This window comes from Solanum lycopersicum, chromosome 2 (genome assembly GCF_036512215.1).
Source record: "Solanum lycopersicum chromosome 2, SLM_r2.1".
Taxonomy (NCBI): Eukaryota; Viridiplantae; Streptophyta; class Magnoliopsida; order Solanales; family Solanaceae; genus Solanum; species Solanum lycopersicum.
The window spans coordinates 41,303,734-41,313,541 of record NC_090801.1 but is presented as its reverse complement, the minus strand read 5'-3'; the positions used below and the strand labels follow the sequence as shown (position 1 = coordinate 41,313,541).

General features: G+C 28.8%; 1 non-coding gene across 1 annotated transcript; it reads right to left on the bottom strand.

Moving 5' to 3' along the window:
- Positions 1-1,129: 1,129 nt before the first annotated feature.
- On the bottom strand, positions 1,130-1,223 carry LOC112941027 (small nucleolar RNA Z221/R21b). The gene has a single exon (XR_003245859.1). It is a non-coding gene; the product is annotated as a small nucleolar RNA Z221/R21b (small nucleolar RNA).
- Positions 1,224-9,808: the final 8,585 nt, after the last annotated feature.

The following is a 9,808-nucleotide window of genomic DNA, read 5'->3' as shown; positions in this document are numbered from 1 at the left end:
TTATTTATTTATTTATTATTAAAAGATATGCTTTAAACCTATTCAAACGTTAAGTTGCAATATGTTTTTTTTTAAATACTGTTTTCTATTTGTGTTTTTTGTAAATGTTTTTTTAGATATATAAAGATAAATTTTAAAAATGAATGGAAAAAAAAAGTATCCTATTTCTACAACTAACTACTAATGGACTGTTTTAACTATTTTTTAAAATAAGTTTTTTAATTTTTTAATGATAATCATTATTTTTCACTATAAGTTTTTTAATTAATTTTAAAATATAATTATAGCTTTTTTATGGTGCACTTTTTCTATCCTTTTTAGATAAATATTTTTATATTCAATTTTATCGGATCATACGCTAAAATAACTGAAAATGTGATAAATATAAATAGACATTACAATTTTTTTCATACAATAATTCAATTTTTGATTTTCATTTTTTAACCTTAAAAATTAAAATTTGAAGCATTTAAAGATCTTTTATTTTTTCCCATAAAAGCCATTACTGTTTTTATATATAAAGAAATAGTCCCACTTCATTTTTTTTCCTTTAAAATTGAAATTTAGAGGCATTTAAAAATCATCAATTTTTTGCCATTACAGTTTTTTTTAACAAAAGAACTTTTATTTTCTATTTAAAATAGCTAATAAAATTCCTGTTTTTCTTTAATTGTATTTTTAGAACATATTTAAAATGTTTTTTTCAAAAACTACAATTCTTGAATATTTGTGGTGCTGACATGTGACACTTTTTACTTCTCCTATTATGTATAGATAGATTTGCCCCTGTACTCTTAGAAAAGGGTTATATTTTACCCTTTGTTATACTTTTTGGTTATATTTGCCCCTACCATCCAACTTTGGGTTTATATTTACCCTTTGGATTGTTATGTTCTGCATCAGTCCCTTTTATTATTCTACATGACTCCTATTTGAATATAATTTTCTCTAATTTTATTTACACCTTACGCAAAAAAATTGAAAGTAACCAAGTAAAAAAATATTTCCTAATTATGTTTAAACACTTGGATGGCAAAATTCATCCCAGTTATGCCAAAAGCTTCCCAAATCCCTCATTCCTTTCCATTTCCCACAAAAATTTTCTCTTTAAAAAAAATAATATGTATAAGATCTCAAAAATAAAATGGCTATAAGAAATTTATTATCACTCTAATTAAATTTTAAGAGTGGTGCATGACAATCTCTAAATCTCATAACAACTCTTTCTGGAAAGAAAAAATAACTGGAAGAAATTGTATGGAAAAGGAGAAATAATTGGAAGCCATGGACATTGGCGGTGTAGTCAATATTTTTCATATCATAAATATGATAGATTTATCTTTCCCCACGACTCACGCCAAAAGCTTCCCAATTTTATTTTTTTTTATCTCTTTCTTAATTTTTCAAGTTTTTGATGAATAAAGAGTAAACGGCGGTAGGTAGATTTGGAGATCAATTGTTTAGTGATATCATTTATATAGTACAAAAAAATGGTAAAGTCGCCGCTTGGTTATTGAGAAGTTGCAGATTGTGTTTAAATATCTCGGGTTGTCAAATTCTTGGAAATAATTGGAAAATATTTTTTCACTTTATTCCTTTCAATTCTTTGGAGATGAGGTATAATAATTAAATTAGAAAGTATTATATCCATGTAGAAGACATATATGATAAAAAAAAAAGGGTGATGTGGAACTTAACAACCCAAAGGGTAAATATAAATCCAAAGTTGGATGGTAGGGACAAATATAACCAAAAAGTATAACAAAAGGTAAATATAACCCTTTTCTAATAGTACAAGGGCAAATATGACATTTTTCCGTTTTAAAAAATAAGACAAACCGGTGCAACTTAATTATCCGATAGATCTAGCGCCATTTTCCATTCATCGGGCTTGGGAGAGGAGGTAGATGCTCCCCCACCCGAATCCTTTCTGCCCACATATTATACCCAGTAAAAAATTACATTAAGAACTGTACTATAAGCTCCTTCGATTCTTCAAGAAAATATGTGGGTTTCCCGGTTCTTTAAAAGAATTAGAAAAATATATTAAAAATGTGGCATTGCACTCTAGTAGGAGAGAAATAATGTATTTTTTGTGTCAAGTATATTTTTAGGAAAATAGGCAAAGTTGGGTGATATTGTAGTCCTAAAACAAACATAAGTGATATTCCTAAGTAATTTCCCAAACATGGGTGACTACCTAGGGAAATTACTCAACTTTAGATAGTTTGGAATGGATTATCTATTCGTTTTCTCCCTCTACTTGGATTCAAACCCTCTTTTGATATGGTTTTTGTTTCAGGCTTCCTCAGCAGGCACCTTACGCCCTCAAATTTGAGGTCTGTCATTCTCTTTTAGCAATAATAGATTATAGATTATTATTTTTAGAAAAAAAATTGAGCAAGTACTATTTATTACTAGGATTCTTTTTTCGAAAATTACTTGGATGTGTACCTTTTAATAATTAATTGCTAGTTTTAGTGATACTTATTTTTATTACTATTTATAGTAATACATAACAATATTATGATATATATTTAATATATATTAAAAGTGAATTATTTATGTGATATACATGCATTGTAACTGTTTTAAAATAGGCTTAAGTCATAGACGGCTCCTTAAAGTTGTCCGCATAATTCACTTAAACATCTCAACTACGACATGTACCAATTGAATACTTAATTTGTTCAAAAACATATACCCATTAAACACAAAATGATTATGTGGCAAGGTAAGTGTAATTCACTGTCCTTGAGCGTGTGATTAAATCCCAATTTTTTTTTTAAAATTTTAAAGTTAATTTTGTAATTTTTTAAAACCTGGATACATTGAATAGATAACTAAAATTAATAAAAATTTAGTTCAACAATAATTTCTTAATTTTTTTTTAAAAAAAGCCTCACCCTAGACCTGATACCCCTTTAGCAGTCTTCTTCTTCAAAACATTTGTCTTCTTTAGTCTTAAAATCTTGTACACTTTGTTTTGATTCCACTTTTTCCTTCATTTTTTGTTTAAAAGAAAATTTTAATTTGCAAGTTAAATTCATGGCAATCGTCTTCCTCCTGTTGGACAATTTCATATTACCTAGAATTTTTACCAATCAAATTCCTAAGCTACCGTCCCCCGTCACACCCATTCCCCATATACTCTTGAATTCTTTCTTCTTAGCATTATTCCGCCATTATCAATATCACTGTTATGGTCTTGGAGTTGTAGAAGATGTCGCGCCCCATTTTCACAGAAAAACAGGTTTTGTGCACGACCTAACAACTCTTTTGGGATTTTGAGTTTGGGAGTCGTCACCTAACGAATTAAGGCGCGTTAGGGCACCTATCTAACCTAACTAAGTCTAGCTAAGGTCAGCGAGCCAGAAATTAGGGTAAGGGTTCAAGTTACCTCGAGGGGAAGGTGTTAGGCATCCCTCGAGGTCCACAAATGTGGGTCCCGACCGTATCTCATGCAGTCTATGTGGGAGTTATAATTAGCAAACAAAGTCACTTCATTTAATAGTTTATTTAGTCTTGCTAAGTGATAACAAATACGAAACAATTAAGACTATTATTTTTATTTATTTAGATATGTAAAGCTAGGTGATGGCAATAAATAAACAATTAAGCTCATTTTATTTATTTTGACATACGACACTATGTTATAAACAAAATTGGCAAATATTAAGCAATTAATATGTGCGAAAATAAAGTTTGAAAATTGATAAGTTTTGAATAGGAATTTTTATTTTAAAAAAATGTTTGTTTCTTTATAGGGATGATGCCACGATATTATTGATCGCGCTCCTCCACCATAGAAACAATTTTGATTTGACGTCGGTCTAAAAAATAGTTATGTTTTGAAAAATGATTTAAAAGATTTAGTTCACACGTAGGCACATAAACATTTACATATAAATGCACATAATTCTTTTTGAAATTCATGGGTAGGTGGTACTTCCGAGGATGCGTCGGTTTAAAAATTGGAACTAGACCTCGTAGTTCCTTTGACTTTCTCACTAACGATAGGTTAGGAGATAGTGCTTATAATTTGTTTCAAAAATAATGTCACAATCAATCCAAAATTTCAAAGGAAGATTGAATAATGACTTTTAAGAAAATTATGTTGCAATACTTTGTAAATAATAAAAAAAAAACTAGTAAAACATTAAGGTAGTAAATTTATTAAATGCAAAGGTTTTGATATGCAATATTCAAAAGCCAAGTAGTTTGTTAAATGCATGACTTTAAATTATTATCATTATTTTAAGGAAACAACATATTGCATCATAAATGCGAAAATTGTCAAGAAAACAAATAGGATTACTAATCAAATAATATTAACTAATTTTAGGGGGAGGACACAAATATGCACAAATGAAATTTATTATCTTATTTACAAACCTATAGACATGATTTCTAGGTGTTCAAAAGAAGGAGTAACACATATGCATACTTTTGTAAATGATATGAAAAAATTAATACTTAGGCATAGTTTCTACGTGATAAGACAAATGAAAATTTGTAACATCTAACAACCTATTATTAGGACTTGATTTTAATATTTAAAAAAAATTAATGGAATCTAGTTATTTTTTTTTTTAGACTCATTAACGAAAGCGTCAAGCAAATTGAAAATTGATTAGATTATAACACCTATAAACATTAAATCTAGGTGGTTAAAGACAGACCTATAGGCATGATTTCTAAAAATATAACGAACAAATAAGCATATAAATCCCCCTCCCCTAGACGACCCCCAAATAAATTTATTATATGATCTTTAGGGTTACAATTGTTACAACATTCGAATAAATAAAATAGCGGAAAAAATAAAATATATAGATATAGATATACATTCAAACAAATAAATAAATACTTCTTCAGTTAATCTTCAACTTGAACTTCAAATATGAAACCTGTCAAAGTAATTAAATAACTACACAAGTAATCACACTTGTTAGTTAAGGTGAGACAATATGCAATCGTTTAATGACGAATTCTACATACAAAACAATAGCTTACACAAATTGTGAATGTAAAGATAGTATGAATGTTAAGAATACTAACCCGTTAAGCAAAACGAATTGATTCAACCTTTACTTGAACAAAGTAATAAGATAGCAAAGAAGAACCCTTGAATAATTACCGGAATATTAATGTGTTGTTAAAGTAGCAAGAGAGCAATGAGAGAAGAGAGAGTGATGAGAGAGTTTTGTGATTGAGAATGAATGAATGTCCATGAATGAATAAAAGGAGCTCTTTATATAGTAGAGGAGGGGGAAACAAATAAGGGAAATAAATATTTAAAGAAATCAATTATAATACAATTTTCCTTATTTTAAAGGATATCCAAATCAGAAAATATGTTAATATTTCATTACCAAATATAAACAAGTAAGAATAAATTAGTAAATTTAAAAATAAGAAAATCAATTAAACTTATTCTTATTTAGGAGCCAAATCAGATTATTTAAAAAAAATTACTAAACTTAAGCAAGAAAGAACTAGGAAGAGCAATATTTTCCTTAAATATAGAACCAAAATTAAAATTATTTTAAGTTATTTTACCCAATATATGAGCAACTAAATATGATAAGAAAATAATTAAAATTATCATAAATAAGCAAGTAAGAATTAATAGAGCCAAATATTAAAGTAAGGAGGGATCAATTAATATTATTTTCTTAAATAAAAGAGCATGCAATAAGTAAACAAATATTTTCCAAACGGATAAAGATTTTTTCCAAAAATCAACAAGTAAGAAAAAATTTAAATAATGATAGTCACTATTAAGCAATGCATGAATATATTGTGAAGGCAATCAATAATATAATTATCAAAATTACTGAGAATAATGCATCGATGGCATGGGTATGCACACATAAACCGACAAATATAAAAGAAGAGGGATTTCTAAATTGCCTCAAATAAGCAATATTTGACTAAATTTCCATAAATAAACAAGTAATAACTCTTTTAAATCAATTGAGATATCAAGAATTAGTTAGCATGCCAAGTTACCACAGTTAAGGGAATTTAAATAATAAGCCATCAATCCACCACTGTAGTGAAGCAAATAACAATCTGCCTAAAGTTAATAATAAGAAATAATCCACTATACTAGAATTAAGCATTATAATCCATTCAAAACAAAACAATATGCCCAACAAGTCGGTAGATTATACTTAAGCTTATACGGAGCAATAGTGCAATAGTGAGGGAGAGGTGATTAACGGAGTACAACACAAGTATCCAATTCAACAAAGTAATCAAAAATATAGCATACATAATTTAGAGGTAGGACATGATTACTTCTCAATAGCACATTAAACCATGTTAATTTTATATCGAGACTTACGACGACTTGTTGTTTTTCCGCGTCAAATAAACAAGCATAAAACCTCTTAAAAATTAATAATTTAAGAACAGATCGATAATTGAGTGAAAATGACAAGCCTGGACAGATCTGTACGGATTCGGCTTTTCCTCAAACTTGCTATCTTATTTTCTCGCTAGAGCACGGTTGAGTTGGTTTTTGATTTGCTGCTGGCTGCTTCCCTTGCTGTCCGGAGTTCTGCAACTGCTGATCCTGGTTCGGTGATTGGGGTCGACCGGTGGCTTGCTGCTTCGACGTCTTTGTCGTATGCTGGTGGAGAGAAGAGAGACGAGAAACAACGGCTAGAGAGAGAGGAGGGGAAGAGGAGAGAAAGAGGGAGAAGGGGGACGACGGGAGAGGGGAGAAAGACGGGGGGGAGGAGCGACGGGAGAAGGGGAGAGGGACAACTGCCGGAGAAGCCATCACTGCTAGGAGAAAAGAGAAGAAGAGGGGATGGGGCGAGGGAGAAGAAGGGGCGTCGCCGCCTTTGGTGGCTTTCACCGGAAGATGGCGAGGAGAGAGGGAGAAGGGAGAGGGCGGCTGGAGAGAGGAAAAAAGAAAGGAAGAATGGGAACAAATTTTAGGTTTTGTTATTTGATAGATTAAAAGGAGGATTTAATCTCAACCGTTGATCTAATTTGAAATGAAGGGCAAAGATTAGGTCTAGGAATTATTTGAGATGGATGGATGAAATTAAAAGTTGAAAAATTAAAATCAAATTGATTGGAGGATTGGAATGGCTAAAATTGCAACTAAAATTGGCTAGAATTGAAAGGAAGAGGTGGCTATGATTGTAATAAAACTTTAATTGGAGTGGTTGGAATTGAAAGAAATTAGAATAAAATAGGCTAGAACTTAAATAATTTCTAAAATACTACATACATTAAAATATTTTTTGTATAATTGAAAAATCATTTTAAAACAATTTGAAATAATATTTACAATAATTTTATAAAGTAAACGATACTAAAATATATAAATTTTTTTGAGAAAAATCGACTAAAACTTCAAAACTTTAAGTAAATTTTAAAATACGTATTTAGTCGAATATAATCCTAAAAAATGGTTAAAGGTCGGTCAAAATTGGGTGTCAACAGAAGAGAATTGCATCAAAAAGTAATAATCAAATTGTATCAAAAATAATTTCGGTGGAACTTCATTATTCCGGCAAGACTAATACGAATATGAAGTTATTTTCTTAAAATTGTTAAAGAATTCAAACTCTAAAAATCTTACAATGTAGAGAAATTAAAGAAATATACGAATATGTTTGGAGAAAAAAATGAGATTTGGAGAAATAGCATAGCAATTCTGATGAGTTTTAGAGAAAGGAAAGTGGCTGGGGTTGGAAAAAAAATCCTCATATGAATTGAGAGAAAAGGTGCAGTTACGATGATTATCGGACTGTTTGTAATTTTAGCCGGCGGCAACTCCTTGTGTACGGAGGAAGGCAATGTGGTTGGGTGAGCAAAGAAGAAACGGGGAAGAAAGGTTCTTCTTCTTTTCCTTATTTTTTTGGGGGCCAAAAAACTTATTTTTATTTTATTTTTCTTTTTAATTTATTTTTTTTAATTCGTTTTATGGGCCAATGCCATATGTCTTTTTTTTATTGGTTATTGTGTCACATCATTCGCGAGTGTACGTCACTCACTCTCTAATTTTAGTGATTGTCTGAAAATGCTCAATAGCAATATATTTTAACTATCGAAGTTGTTCAATTGAAACAAGCCTTAGATAAGGTTTCTAATTGAATTATGCGGACAACATTAAGGGGTCGACGATGACTTAAGCTTTTAAAATATTATAAAAAATTATACATAAATGTGTGACATGTATTATCCATTAATAAAATTTATATTATATGTGTTTTATATATAAAAAATTATTAACTTAATAGTATGTGATTTATAAATTGTTTTTGTAATATGTATTAACAATGTATTAAAAGTAATTGAGTGATAAAAAATATTATTGGTATAAATGGTAAATATTTTCTTAATATAGTCTATTTACATAAGTTTCTTTTAATTTTATATAGTGTTGTTCATGGTATGATTTGGTCGGTTATTTTATAAAATTTGTATCTTACAATTTTTTGATTATTTTTTTTCTATATTAAAATTAGATTTTTCAAAATTGTGTTCTCTCGATTTCTCTTTAGTATTGGTACGATTTGATAAATCTGTGATATTTTTAAATTAATAAGTAAGGTAGGAGTTTCAAGTAAAAATTAGGACATAATATCATTATATACTCATGTTTGGTCATGCTATATGGAATCATGATAGAAATTCATGATATAATATCATAATATGGAATCATGAGATGAAAATGAAGTTTTGTTTGGACATGCGATATGAAATATGTGTTTGTATATATTTTCATAAACATAAGAATCCTATAAGTTGTAAAACTATTAAAATAGACTCAAATAGTTTATTCAATCTTGCCAGATAAACAAAAAAATATAAATAGCATAACATGTTATTTAAAGCTATTTGTTCTCCATTTAGTAATTGTTTCATCTAATTTTAGTCGATCAAACTTTAATCTATAAAAAATTTGAACATAAAATTATATTGTACTAGTTTCTATATATAATACGGACAATCTCGTCACGTTGAACTTGCATTTCTCGATCATGTGACCAAGAAGACGAATCAACATTATCAGCCATTTGTTGGTCAATATCATCCGCAACTATATTTTCATGCTTATAGACCATAAATATTTCATCACTTTTTTGATATTTCGCAAATAATCATGTGATAATGTACAAGTTATGACAATTTTCACTTGTGTGTCAATATCATAGTGTTTTATGTCTTGTTTTACTTGTGTGAATTACGCATTTTCAATGCATTAATTTTGTGCTAAAATCAAACACAAGAAGTAATGAATATCAAACATACATCACCAAACTTGTCCTTTTTCATATTAAATTGTTCTAAACATTTTTATATTTAGCCGAAAAAAGGTTTTCTTTTGTCACGAAAAATAATAAAAATTACTCCCTCGGTTCTTATCTGTATTCACCATATCAATTCCTACTTTATCATTTATATTCACCAAATTCAAAGTAATAATAAATTTTATGTTGGTGAGAATAATAAATTTTAAAAAGTAATGATGTGATTATAAATTTTATTTACATATGAAATAAATAGTTAGTAGATATAATGTGGGATTGTTTTAACAAAATATAAATTTTTGAGTCAATTTTTGTATTTAACAAATCTCAAATCATAATTTTTGAAGAATATGAGATTCTATCGCATGATATGAAATCATGAGATGGAATCATCATAAAATTGCATATGTAAACATTGATTCCATTTTACGATTTTATATTGTGATATGGTATCGCATAGCAAACGCCTAACTTAGAATTTTGGCAAAATTCTCTAGACGTTTAACTATTTATAAAGTGAGAATATG